Below are 12967 nucleotides of genomic sequence, written 5' to 3' on the forward strand. Positions count from 1 at the left end.
TGTGATTGATGCTGGAACAAATTAAGCTGTAAATAAAAGGGGACTGGTTGCTTTCTTAGTAGTCTCGAGGATTTTGGGGGGAAAGGGTCTGTTGTAGGGGTCAGCAGAGGTCAACAATCTTTGAAAGGTCAGTTCGATCTAAGGGATGGCTAATCTGCAGCCAAATTCAGAGTTGCAGCTCTGGCCTCTCTGAGATCATTTGACTCCATTTTAATGTCCCCCAAGCCAATGCTGCTCCATTTTAATTTTTCTTAACACCACCACTTCCACAAATACTAGGAATAAACAATCACAAATTCTTTTTTAGTTTTTGAGACAGGGTCTCTCTATGTGACCCTGACTGTCTTGGAACTCTCCATTTAGATCAGACTAGCCCTGAACTCACAGAGATCCACTAAACCCCAGAGTGCTGAGATTAAAGGTATATACCACCACATCTGGCACCATTTTTTAAATGTAGTTTTTACAATAAAATCCATGTAGGGGAATGTTTTCATACTAAATCCCCTAGACAAAAAAAAAAAGTCGAGTGCTCTGTTATGTGTCCTAAGTACTTATCTGTCAGATATTCCCAAACTGAACATACTTAAAAATATAGAAAAGATTGTCACCAGTAGCAAAAGCTGATACTCACAGCTGCAATCTGTTGTAGTCCTGCATTCAGAGACCTCTGGGTAAAGCTGGAAACCTGAACACTTGATTGAATACTCTAGCTGACTGCTTCAAAGGGGGCTTCTCCAGCTGATTTCTGCCGAATCTTATGAGTACCCAATTTGTATTTTTGTTCTCTCTCTCTCTCTCTCTCTCTCTCTTCTCATTATTTATTCTTTTTACTTCATGTTGTACTTAATAAGGACACTCCTTCAAACTAAATAAATGGCTACCATAGATCCTTCTTCCTACCCTACATGCCATGCCTGCTCCTGTATCTGGCTTCTAGGGATTCAGACTCAGGTCCCCATAGTTAAGTGTCAAGTGCTTTACTCTCTGAGCTGTTTCTCCAGCCTGAGACAGACACAGGTTTTGACTATAAACATGGCTCATCATGGCCAATCTTGTCAGTTTGTTGGGATGAAGAATCACTCAGTCCAACTGGCATCTGTGAAAGGATACACGTTAGGGTCAGAGGTACAAACTTGTCTCCTGACTTGCTCAAGTGCAGAACATGGTTGTCAGAGCCACTGGGAAGTGGAAACTGAGGAAGTGGAGTCTGGCTGTAAGGGCTGCTGGGAAGTGGAAACTGAGCCATGGGCTTTCAGAATCCAATGACACCCTGAATTAATATAGTCTAATCACTTCCCTTTACTTTGAGACTCTTAGTTGTTCACTGCCCTATATAGAAACTACCTAAAAACCCTGTGGCTTGTGATCGCTTCCAGCCCCTTTATAGCTCCTGTAGGGGTGTACTCAGAAGGATGGCTTGTCTCTACAACTTGAGGTTTCTTTTAAAGTGTTCATTGGGGAATGGCATGTCCAATATGGCCTTACAGTCTGGATGCTTCGGTGTTGACTGTGGGCTGTGGTGCCATTAGATTCTAAGTAGCTTCTCCATCCATGCAGACTGTCCTTATTCAGTAGTCAGGCTGACCTCATGGAAGCCAATCTCCACTAAGCTGGACTGAAACCACAGTTATTCTGGAGGATTGAACCCAGAACTCAAAGCAAGTCTTGAATAGCATTCACCTTGGATACAATCAAAGAAGAGTTAAATGAACTTTCACCTTGTGGTGAAAGAAGTTAGTATTCAGGTTAAACAGTGATGTAGCCTTTGAAGTAGAAGAGCCAGGCTTTCTTGGTGCCTTCTGATTATCCTATGAGCACCAACAAAGCTAGAAGAACTGTCTGGCCAATTTACTCTGGTGTGGGAGTAATTTCACATACACAAATTACAAATGCATACTTTATAACCTAGTTTTTTTTCAAATATTTATTTATTTATTTATATATTATGTATACAATATTCTGTCTGTGTGTATGTCTGCAGGCCAGAAGAGGGCACCAGACCTCATAACAGATGGTTGTGAGCCACCATATGGTTGCCGGGAATTGAACTCAGGACCTTTGGAAGAGCAGGCAATGCTCTTAACCACTGAGCCATCTCTCCAGCCCTTTATAACCTAGTTTTACACACACACACACACACACACACACACACACACACACACACAAGGTCTTTGTCAACAGTAGGAATTGAAACAGGAGCAGTGGCCTGAAGAGAGGTGAGTGGCTTTAGGTATACTATGGCCTCACCTTATCTCAGCTCTTTGGGCCAGAACCCCTCTTGAATACCATACCTATTCCCCACCCTACTCCTAACTTAACTGTCTGAACCTATCCCTGACTGGCCGTCTACTTGGCAGCCACCCAACCCCTGTTCTAGGGACTCACCTCACCTCTGGCCTTACCTTTCCTCTCTGTAGTGTGTATATCTGTACCCTAACCAACTCCCCCTGCTCTAGACAAGCCAGTTATTGTAAGAATCCTCCAGATACCCACCTCAACCTTTCCCAGTTGGTTTCCTGCTTCCTGCATGAGATGCACAACCTACAAGTGAGATTCTCCCAGCTCACTATTTTTAGGGGTGCTCAGGACACCCATTGCCCATACCCACCAAGGTAGTTCTTTTGCACAGGCTCCAGTGTCTACAGAGTGGCAAGACAGAAATATATGATTGCCCTAGCTGGAACTGAGGTTCAGTACAGGTGAACAAGTGTCACCTGCCTAGTTGTCTCTGGCAGAGCACAGAGGACACTTTTCTAATTTTCTTTCATTGTAGGCATAGTTTAAAAAGGCGGGCAAGTGTGAATCATACCATTTCCTCTCAACCAAAGCATAATGAGAACCTTCAGCTGGTTAGTAAATACACAGCCAAGTGCTTAGTCCCCACACTGCTAGCATGTGACACACACACACACACACACACACACACCCCTATTGTCCATCTATCTCTCTCTCTCCACCCAACAGCCTACTTTAATGCCTCTCCCAGAACATGAGGTGTGCAGTTTGAACATAAATTTCATCGTCTGCGGAGGTTTGAATGAGATGCTCCCCATAGTCTTGGGCATTTGAATAATTTGGTCCCAAGTTGGTGGCTGTTTGGGCAGTTTAGGAGGTATGACTTTCTTGGAGAAATGTGGTACTAAGGGGCAGGCTTAGAGGTTTCCAAAGCTATATATTATATCCAGTTATCTGTCTTGGTTTCCTGCTTCCTGCATGAGATGTTCTCTCTCTGCTCTTCCTGCTGCCCCCTGTCATAAGTCCCTGCTATGATGGATTCTTATCCCCTGGAACCATGAGCCCAGATGAACCTTTCTTTCTGTAAGTTGCCTCCATCATGGTATTTTATCACAGAAATAGAAGCGTAAGTGAAACATATTCTTTGGGTTCCTTGTTTCATTCCAAACAGCAAGCCAGGGCTTCTTGGATGTCTTGAGTGAGGGGGGAATGTGGAGCTGCTCCAAAAGCCGCAGCTTGAAGGAAGAAAGGATTTGTCAGACAGACAAAACATGTCTGGTAGAAAGACAGGGAAGAACTGAGTTCCTTTAAGACCTGGGACAGATGGAGCTGACGGACAAGCTGACAGTAGGCAAAACTGGGGGACCTATATCCTGTGCCTGAGCAGAACTCCCAGAAAGGGATGGGATCCTAGAGCAAAGTGACTACCCCAAGCACTGTGCAGAAGTGGGGCACAGGGTATTCAGACCAAGATTATGGGGCCCAATACCCTTCATTTTCCATACTAATATGTTCATATCGTCTGTATTCCCACATACAAAACAAATGTGCCCCTTTTAAATCTGTATACCAAAGCTTGATACAGATTCTGTTTCTGTGGAGTTGCCATGTTATCAGGCAGGTCTCTCTGGAGAAAAAGAGTTCATAGATAAGAAGATAAAAGTAACTGACTCCCATTAACACGGAACTGGTAAGTTCACAACCTGAAGGGTAGACTGGCAAACTCAAACCTGCAGGGTAGGCTGGCAGGCTGGAGGCTCAGGCCTAAAGCCATGTGTGGCAGGAGAGTCTGTCTTTCTCTAAAGGAAGGGAATCTTTTTTTCTTACTAAGTCCTTACCAGATGGGAAGAACCTAATCCACACAACAGAGGGCCTCATGCTTTACCTAACACACACTCACCGAGCCAGCTGAAGTCAGTGCAGAAGAAACTGTCTGGTGCTATAACCCAGCCAAGTTATCAGTTTACTGTCACTGTTTTTGGCATTGTGACACCATGCTCGGCATGAGAGGGATAGAGAGAGGAAGCAGGACCTGTGCTGGCCGCCGTTTGCTGGACATTTTCACATCACAGAGGGAGCTGGCCATTGTCAAAGCTCCTAACACTTCAGCCATCTGGTAGAGCAGAAAGAACTGCTGGTTTTAAGGCAATTTTTGTACCAGTTTTGTTAAGTGCTTCCCAGGGCTAATCACTTAAGGAATCACTGGGTTCCACCAGGCCAGAGCCAGCAGCAGCCTTGCCTGGCCCAGGTATGTTCCCCTCCCAGGAAATGATTTCTTTTCTTTTCCAAGCCTTTGTTTGTTTAATTTGTGTGAGTATGAATGTGTGTGTGTGTGTGTGTGTCCGTGTCCGTGTGTGTCTGTGTGCTGGTTGATTTCTGTGTGTGTCACCTTGGCATCAGCTAGCCTTTTCTGGGAAAAGGGAAACTTAACTGAGGAATTGCCTCCATCAGATTGGCTTTTAGGCAACTGTGTGGGGGCCTTTGATTGATCAATGATTGACATAGGAGGGTCTAATCTGCTGTGAGTGGTGCCTCCCTCCCCTGGACAATTTGTTTCAAATGGTACTAATAAAGCAGGCTGAGCAAGCAAAGGGAGCAAGCCGTTAAGCAGCACTCCTCCATGGTCTCTGTTTCAGTTCCTGCCCTGACTTCCTTTCATGATAGACTGTAAACTATAAGTTGAAACAAACCCTTTTGCCAACACCTCCAAGCTGTTTTTTGTCATGACATTTTATAGCAGCCATAGAAACCTACCTGTTGGCAGAGGCTGCTTGTTCATTTCCTGGCTGCCCAGACACGAAAAAACCACACAGAAACTGTATTAATTAAAACACTGCTTGGCCAATCACTTAAGTGTATTGTTAGCTAGCCCTTATGTCTTAAATTAACCCATTTCTATTATTTTATATTTTACCATGAGGCTCGTGGTTTACTGGTAAAGTTCCCAGATGCATCTGTCTCCTACGGCTACATGGCTTCTCTCTGACTCCTCCTTCTTTCTTCCTCTATCTGCTTGGAATTTCCACCCTGCCCTATTCTGCACTGCAATAGGTCCAAAGCAGCTTCTTTATTAACCAATGATATTCACCGCATACAGAGGGGAATTCCACCTCACCTACCTAAGGACAATGTGTGCATGCCTGAGTGTATGTATATGCCGCCATGTTTGTTTGGTGCCTGCAGAGCCTAGAAGAGGACATTGAATCCCCTGAAATTGGAGTTCTAGGAAACCATAAACTGCTTACTGTGATGGCAATGAACTGAACTCTGACACTCTACAGGAGCAGTAAGTGTTGTGAGATGCTGAGCCGTCTCTCCAGATGCCACTCCCTCCCCAGGATTCCAAGCACGGGACCCAACCAATTTCTGCTCCCAGATCTACGGATTGGCGTGTGTTTTCTAGAGGGATGCAGGAGGGCAGAAATACCTTTGGTCCTTTGTGAGTTTTCACCCGTACGTCTTGTCATTCTCTTTCCCCTGACTGCTTGGGTTTCAGAAAACAAAATCCAGAAGATATCTTTTCTCTCTGCTCTGTTGTCTCTCTCACTTCCAGAGAGGGTGGGCCTCAGTGCTCAGGTGAGACAGAGAAAATGACAGAGTGTGCTTTTGTTTGTTTTGCTTGTTTGTTTGAGACAAGTCTCACGGACTGGACTTACTATGTAGCCCAGGCTGGCCTCTGTCTTGGAGTGTTCCTCCTGTCTCAGTATCCAAGGTGCTAGGGCTTACAGGTGTGATCATGCCTGGATCAAGTCAGTATGAGAGAAAGTGTGTGTGTGTGTGTGTGTGTGCGTGCGCGTGCACGCGCACGCACATGTGCAAGGTTAATGTTGGAATGTTTTCCTTAATCAAACACACTTTCTACTTTATTATATTTGCAACGAGATCTGCCACCGAACCTAGACCTTACTATTTTGGCTATACTAGCTGGTTGGTGAATCCCTGGGACCTGCCTGCCTTTGTCCTCCCTTCCCCCGACTCCTAGTGCCGAGTCACAGAAGTGTGTGTTGTTGTGCCCAGCTTTTCATGGCTGCTGAGGATCTGAATGCAGGTCCTCAGGTGACATCCCATCACGAAGCCTTTCTCCAGTCTCTAAATCGCGCCTGTAAGGCATGAACTCACCTCATCTGTGACTCAACCACTCTGTTAGTTCAGTGTCTTCTCTTGGTTGTATATTTTAGTGTTTTCTCCATCATAACTTCCCTCTCCTTCATAAAATTATAAACAGAGGAGGACACATCCAAAAACATCAAAAATCCAGATTATTACTGACTTAAAAGAGCACAAGGTTACCACTTTATAAGGAAGCCTTGCCCAGATTTCCTTGTGTGCAGCCATATATTGGTCTTCTGCCCTCTCTCTCCCCTCCTCCCTCCAGAACTGAAGAGAGTGGGTAGCAGCCACTCTGCTTTGCAGCTGGCAGAATGCCTGAAGAGCAGCCAGTGGCCTGGGTTCAATCTCCTGATAAGTCATCAATTTCTTTCTCACCCAAAACATCTGATTTAGGCTCCTGAGTTATGAGCTAACATTAAATGTAAAAGCTTGCAGCGTCACATATATAACGCTGTTGATTAGAAACATCAAGAAAAGTAATTGACTGGAGGGGACTTCTGTGACCAGCTGGTCAAACATCTGGATCGGATCCCAGGAATCTGAGCTGAATTCCTAAGCTGGCCATTCTTGGCCAGTAGTACATGGTAGCATCTTTAAAGGTTTTGAGTCTCCTCTTTCTGCAGTGAGTTTCCCACAGTACTTTATACACAATAATATGAATGTGTGTTTTGGTTAGCTGACAAAAAGCTAAATAAAATAATTCCAGTCGTTATCTTCCCACGCATCCAGTTCCCTGGACATTGTGGTTGTCAGCATTTTTTTTTAGCCTTGTCCTGTTACCAACCTTGACCACTGGGTGGCAATGTGCACCCGCGTTTGCCAAAGGCTATCGTTATTAAGGGAGGTGACCACTGGCTAAGTCCAGCTGGTTTGCAGCTAAGCAGCCCTGGGAAGAGTTGCTGCCAGCCTGGGCTTTGTTTTCAGGAGCTGCCCTGTTGACAGCTCCACAAATCTAAGTCAACTTCTTGCCTTTGACCCCAGCCAGTAACCTGTGACCAGTACCCCAGGGCGAGACCTTGTGTTCTGTGGGCCAACAATAGCCACTCTCTAATTCTTTTCTGCCAGAGTTGACTCCTGCCAGAAAACTAAGGCCTTCTCCATCTTTCCTGGACCATTAGGGTTTGAATTTAAGGAAGACTGATGTAGGATAGTTGTTTGCAGTGTTGAATTGAGAGGGACTGGGAGGCTTCATGGTCCAAGATCAGAGAGTAGGGATACTGTCTTCTATTAGCCATCTGCCTTCCTCCCTGCCTGCCTCTTTTCCTTATGTTTATTGGGTCCTCATGAAGAACTAGGTACTCAGCTAAAAGTATCAATATTAAGATCACATTAGTCTCTGTTCTCAGAATTTACAAACTAAACGGAGAGAGAGATGGATCCTGGAACAGGGTCACCCTAATGTTGAGTGCACACAGCCTTGGGTGTGAATAATAGAACCAAGATGTAGAAAGAAAACATTAGCACCCAGCATGCATACAGATTGTTCTCGTATTTCCTTTTGCTGTGGTGAGGTAACAATTGTCAAAACGCTGCCTTGTCTCAAGCCAAGCACGATGGTGTACCCTTGTAGCCCAAGCACTTGGGAATGGGGAGTGAGAAGAGGAGAAATTCAAGGTCAACCTTGGTTGCCTTAGTTCAATGCCAACCTGAGCCACACAAGACCCACCCTGATTCTAAAAACAAAATAAACAAGCAAGCCTCCTCTCTGCTGTTCTCCCAGACAGCTGGCTACTGGAATGGTGTAAAGAGACGAGGAGGTGCCCGGGGTGAGAGAGACCTTGTTTAGTTGTAACAAGAAATTCCCAGCCCTGATGGTTCTCTTCCTGTGAAATTTAGTCTCAGGGAGTTCTCATCATGAGATCACTTGTAGAAGAGGCTGAGAGTCTAATTTTTAAGTGAAGTTTCCAAAAAAAAGTTATGACATTGAAGCCAACTTTGGGCCCTCCGGGATCTCCAGCCCCTGGTGCAGTGGCGCCTGTTTACCTCTGCGGGGAAGAGGCTTTCTGCACTCTCTGCTTTTCCAGTTCTTCCACTGTGTCCTCATTTGGCTTTTCACTGTGAACATAGATACTGTGCAGTTCAGTGCCACCTTGATGGGGTCTCCTCCTCTTCCCTTCACCCAGATGCTGATCCAGTGGGCTTGGCGTAGGGCTCAAGAAGTTTTCTCTCTAGCAGATTCCTGAGTGATGCTAAGAAAGGTGGGACCAGATGGTGGATAAGGACACCTGCTATAAAGTGTAGCCCTTTAGCTTGTGCCATGGACTTGGAGTTTTCAAGTATAAGTAAAGGAGAGGGCAATCCTTTCCTTTGCCTTGTCAGTAATAGCTTCAAGATTCGGATGGCAGCTCTTTGTTTTGGATGCTGAACAATGATCTGCTGTTTTGAAGCCAAAACAAACAAAACAAAACAAAAGCAAGCTGGCCTGTGGAGGATGATGAAGTCACAGGGAGCAGAGTGCAGTGTTCTCCCTCCTTCCCCCTCCCACCCCTATGACCACACTAGACTCTCGGTGGGGTGGGTGGTACTCAGGGGTGAGTGATGCTAAGATGCACCTGCTTCTGCCTTTTGTGATGCACTGAAGTTTGGCTACAAAGTGTCTGGGGGAACTTGTTCAGTTGTAGGCATGCCTGAAATCTGACAAGGATGCACTGGGGTCTTTGAAGTTGGCATGGGGTGGTCTTTGCCACCTGCTGGTCTAGTCTCCCAGAGTGAATCTGCAGCTCCTTGCTGAACAAGTCACCTTGACACCATGGAACACCATCAACCAAAAGCGGGTGGCCCGCACTGCCACAGAAGTACAGTACCTTGCTGCAGATATCAATGTGGTACCCAAAGGAAGGTCCATCCATCCAAGAACCAGGAGGAGTCCTACTGCCTATCCATTTCCTCCATGGAAGGGAAGGCAGAAAACTTGGGATAAGAGACCCCATCTTCACCTTCATGAGTGGATTAATGCCATCATCCCAAGAGTGGATTCGTTATGAAAGGATAAATTTAGTTCTCTTACATTAAACCTCACTGCCTCTTGACATTCTGCTTTCCATCATGGGATGGGGCAAGAATTATTGTTCTCCATCAGAGGGGTCACTGATCTTAGAAGTTTCCAGGCCCAGTATAAGAAAAACAAAGTAATTATTATTGTGTTTTGCTGCAGGGAGGGTCTCACTATGAAGCCTTAAACTTACTATATAGCTGAGGAGAGCCACAAACTCATGACAATCTCCTTGCATCAGCCTCTGAGGTGTCAGTATCAGGGATGAGCTGCCAGACCTTGCCAGTCTCTCTCTGTCTCTGTATCGCCCTGTGTTTCTCTTTCTGTATCTCTCTCGGTCTCTCTTTCAATCATGGGTATTCTGTTACAGAAACACAAAGTGGAGTAAGTCGGTCCTCATATCAGGATTTTTATTTAGCCACATCTGTCTGCCATGTGGACATAAAGAGCCCAATTCATGGACACTGGGAGTAGGGCATGGTCATTTTGTGCAGAGTCCGCCATGCTCCCTCCACATAATAGGAAGGACTTCCAAGCCCATGACAGAGCTTTCCAGAGCAGACCCATTGTTAAAAGACTTGTTTCAGCCACATCTATTTCCCTATCCTCATCTCCCAGGTCATAGAGGCATTCTCCCTGTTCAAATAAAAGTAATGCTAGCCAATATGGATTCTGCACTTTCCCAAGCTCCTGACAGACCCTCAGCTTGCTGGCTGCCCGTACCCATGGTCTAGCAGATGTCGGTTTTGTTCTTGTTTTACATCCCAGAAAACAGAGACAGGGAAGTGTAAGAAACTTTCTATGATGGCACAGCTGATATGATAGAGCAAGGACTCCATCCATGGAGGCTATGGGAAAAGGGGAATCCCCTTTGCCATGTCTACCCTCATCACACTGGCTGGAGAATCACACCTCCACATCTTCTTAGTCCTGCCATGTCTACCCACATCACACTGGCTGGAGAATCACACCTCCACATCTTCTTAGTCCTGTCCTTGGGGGCTAGACAGTTCCCTTTTCAACTTTGAAGGAATCAGAGGGTGTCAACCCCACATCTACCTGAGTGGGACATCTTGATCGTTTCTAGCTGAGGGCACCTGAGAAGTGGCAGAAGGAGCTTTTTGCTTTCTCCTTTTTCCCCAAAGGCAAGGCACACACTTCTCAAGAGAAATGTCCTTGGGCCAGGAAGAGGAAAATGTTATCCCTGGAAATGGGGAGCCATGCCAAGATGAATCTGTGTAAATGACCCGTTGAGATAACTCTGCTTCCTGCAGCAGGTTGGTCCTCAGTGTCCCTTAAAGGGTCCATGCGGCAAAGGCTTAGTCCCCAGCTTGGCACATGGGCAGTGGTGGAATGTATAGAGGTGGGGCCTGAGTGACGTTGAGGACATACCCTTGAAGAGGACTATGGGCACAAGCTCCTTGCATTTCCTCTTCTTCACTCCCTGAGGGTCCATGGCCTTTGAAGGCTCAAATCATTGTCAATGGGTAACTCTATGTAATGGGAATGCAAAGACCCAGTCTACTTCACTCAACTGGAGGTGTCTCAGCCTCAAATGCAGGCTCCCTGTTGGGTCACCTGAGGCCTCAGTTGTAGCGTCATTGTGGCTGAACTTTCCCCACTCCCCCTCCCACCTTCCTTACCCCTTACATGTAATCTCATCTGTAGATTTGGCTTGTGATTCCCCATCCAGAGTCTTTTCAGGGACTCCAGCAGGACATGTCATCTTCCTTTCACACAATCAATGTAATTGTTTCTCTCAAAGAGGTGAGTATCGCTTTTCGCATGCTTTGATAGTGCTGAACAATTCTGTTGTCCTGGTCTCATCTCAGTCTCCAATGTGCCCTGGGGTCCCTGGATAGCAACGTGTCTCCTTGGGACAACTTTGCTGGAAACAATCTGGGGTATAAATTTGTTATGGGTCACTGTCTTGGAGTTTCTATTGTTGTGAAGAGACACCATGACCACGGCAACTCTTATAAATGGAAACATTTAATTGGAGTGGCTTGTTTACATACAGTTTCAGAGGTTCAGGCCCTTATCATCATGCAGGGAACGTGGCAGCATGCAGGCAGACATGGTTCTGGAGAAGCAGCTGAGAGTCCTATATCTTGCAGGCAGCAGGAAGGATGGTATGTCACACTGGACAAAGCTTGAGTAAAAGAAGACCTCAAATCCCGCCCCCTTTCTTCACTAAGGCCATGCCTCCTACTAATGCCACTCCCCATGTGAACTTATGGGGACTAATTGCGTTCAATCTACCACAGATACCTGAAGAGAAAAATTCCTGAGAGGCCGATTAAGTTGAATGGAGTCTTTATTAACTGCCAGTGAACCTGTTACAAGCAGATTATCAGGAAGCAAACCCGACCTCTAGCTGGCTTGAGTTTTTAAGGGCAAGACTTGCAATTGTGACACACAGAAAGCAAGCTCTGTTTAGGAGAGATAACAGAGAGATAGCAGTTAAATGGTCGGGCAGTTAACCTTTAGCTCAGGGTCACGCTGTATAGGAATTTAGTTATGGTCCAGGGGCCAGTTTGACCCAGGATAGTCTTAGGCACCTAGGAATACTTTCCTGAGCTGGCATAGCCATAGTTCAGTAGCTTACTACAGGTTTACAGCAAAGGATCTGCTTGTCGCGTTAGTTGAATAAGCTGAGTTTTCAGGTGATAAATGGATTTATGGAATAACAATAAATTTATAAGATGTGGTGGTTTCAAGGACAGCACTTCACCAGATATTCCTGCTTTCCTTTGTAACCCTGGCCAGGGTGAACACAGGTTCTTTTGTTCCAGTCTTAACCACCAATAACTCCCAGATCACACATTACATGTCACCCTATAAATCCATCTGTCTAGATCCCTCTGTGTGTGTACCTTCAGAAAGGCTACAAAGCTAAAGCTGTAGCAGAATTCAAAAGGTTTTCAAAGAAGGCTGATAGAAATGTAAATAGTCTATTGATAAGATAACAAGCCCAAATCAATTGTTGGAAGCATTTGCTGCCGTAGTAAGGCTTCCGTGGTTCACAGACATTAGAGAGGTGGAATTGAGTCAGGCTGCAGGGGTGAAAGGGCAGGGCAGGGCCAGATGGGTGGGCAGGCGAACAGGTCAACGGCGGCTGAGTAGCTGCACCAAGAGCAACTGGGGGACAATTTGGGTTGAAGCCCTAGGGACAGTCAGAAGGTCTCTGACATCCTCCTTGAGGCACACACTGGGTGATCAGATGACAGGTGGAGGAGCCATCCCCCGATGAAATGCAGTGTGCTCACCTCTATAGAGGTCAGGTGAGCGAGTCACACCCTCCCCTTACCTGGGGCATCTGCTAAGTTCCTAGGCCTGGTTTCCCTGACACGATTTTAATATGCTCATGAGTCACATTACCAGCCTGTCTTGAAGGAATGAATATATTCTAAAGAAATGGGGTGTGGAGCTGGAGAGATGGCTCAGCGGTTAAGAGCATTGACTGTTCTTCCAGGGGTCCTGAGTTCAGTTCCCAGCAACTACATGGTGATTCACCTGTAATAAGATTTGGTGCCCTCTTCTGGACTGCAGGGACACGTTCAGGCAGAACACTGTATACATAATAAATAAATAAATCTTTCTAAAAAAAAGAAAAAAGGAATACTG

Source organism: Microtus oregoni, unplaced genomic scaffold (assembly GCF_018167655.1).
Source record: "Microtus oregoni isolate MIOR12 unplaced genomic scaffold, Mior012 000015F_ref0000493, whole genome shotgun sequence".
NCBI classification, from domain to species: domain Eukaryota; kingdom Metazoa; phylum Chordata; class Mammalia; order Rodentia; family Cricetidae; genus Microtus; species Microtus oregoni.